We start from the raw sequence: 1,947 nt of genomic DNA, 5'->3' as shown, positions 1-1,947 counted from the left end.
CGTGGAAGGAATATGGCACCTCCTTCACAATGTGACCTTGGCAGGCTGGGAGCAGGCCCATGGTGGGGATGAATCATCACTGGCAGTTGCTGAGGCAGATGAAGCAGGTGAACCTGGAGTTCTTGAGATGGCTCTGCCCTGATACCCTAAGGGAGTAGAAAGCGGGAGACATCTCTCTTCATGACGTCGAGGTCCAGAGTCAGTAACTCACAAGATTTATAGAGAATAGAGCTGATAGTATCGAGTTTCCATAGATTCCTATAATATATATTTAGTATATTTTATATTAATAATAATATAAATTTCCCTTCACTTTTGGTACATTTATTGTAACTAATTAACCAATACTGATACATCAACATTAACTAGAGTCCTTCGTTTACTTTGGGGTTCAGTCTGTGTTCTATATACATTCTTTTTTAATTTTTTCTTGTGAATTTAGTGAAAGTTTACAGGGCAGATCATCAGTTTTACATTCAACAAATCATACACCTTGTTTCATTACAATGATTATAATCCCCTCCATGTATCATCAGTTAGCTGTGTCTTCCTGTAGTTGAGTTCTGATCAAGCCATCGAGGATAGGTCAAATGGGTACTAGCTGCAAGTTTGGGTGTTCTTGTGCATCTCCCCTCACTTCATATCAGCTGGATGCTTCACTTTCAGCTCTAGCCCTCTGTGGCTATGTCCTTGTCCATGGGCTCAGGTGTCCCCAGGTCTCACCACACTTTGGACCAACCAACCCTTCCTCTTCTCTCTCATCTCCAGGTCAACGGGAGTCAATGGAACATGGTTGAACTCAGCCCATTTCTTCATTGCTGCCTTTCCCCCTCTTCCACTCACCAGTAGACCAACGTGGTCGCCAGCAAGCTTACATGCTTGCTTCCTTTTGAGTTTCAGTCTTAGAGGGGGGTTTTGCTATTGTTTTAGGCTAGTTTTTCTAGAGAAGCAAAACCAGTGATGCTTATTTATGTATATGTTTAAAGAGAAGTTTATATTGAAGAAATAGATCACAGCTGTAGAGTCCCAGGTCCCCAGCAGAAAAGAACAAGCTTTTCCTGCATGTTCACAAAATTGGGAGCAGGCCACACCTTCAAGGAAATTTCCTTTCAATTGATTGACTGCTCATAGCCAATCATCATAGAGTTCACTATTCCTATATTAGGATTCACCATGGGAAGAATCCCATCTCAACTGCCAAGCCACTGGGAATCCTGCCCTGTCAAGTTGACACAAAACTCTAAGTATCATAGCTCTTAATGCTGATGTGAGATGAGATCTCATCGCTGTTTTGATTCACATCTCTCTAATGGCTAATGATCATGAACATGTCTTCATATGTTTGCTGGCTGCCTGAGTGTCTTCTTTGGTGAAGCGTCTGTTCGTGTCCTGTGCCCATTTTTCAATTGAGTTAGTTGTTTGTGTTTTTCTTGTATAACTGACATCTTTGCTCTCGAATGCTTTTAAAGAGGTCTTGTGTTGCAGAGTTGTCTAATGCAATATGTTGTTTGAATTTTTGACTGCTGCTTCCATGAGTGTTGATGGTGGATCCAAGAAAAATGAAGTCTTTGACAATTTCAATCTTTTTTCCATGGAACGAGTTTTCATGGAACGAGTTCAACCACGTTCCATTGACTCCCGTTGACCTGGAGATGAGAGAGAAGAGGAAGGGTTGGTTGGTCCAAAGTGTGGTGAAACCTGGGGACACCTGAGCCCATGAACAAGGACATAGCCACAGAGGGCTAGAGCTGAAAGTGAAGCATCCAGCTGATGTGAAGTAAGGGGAGATGCACAAGAACACCCAAACTTGCAGATAGTACCCATTTGACCTAGCCTCGATGGCTTGAAAATCAGAACTCAACTACAGGAAGTTGAGTTCAACAAATAACATGTTGTTATTTACATTGAGGTGCAACACATACTGAAGCCTGTGATCTTTTATCTTCA

The sequence above is a fragment of the Chrysochloris asiatica genome, unplaced genomic scaffold (assembly GCF_000296735.1).
Source record: "Chrysochloris asiatica unplaced genomic scaffold, ChrAsi1.0 scaffold00116, whole genome shotgun sequence".
NCBI classification, from domain to species: domain Eukaryota; kingdom Metazoa; phylum Chordata; class Mammalia; order Afrosoricida; family Chrysochloridae; genus Chrysochloris; species Chrysochloris asiatica.
This window is presented reverse-complemented; position numbering follows the sequence as displayed.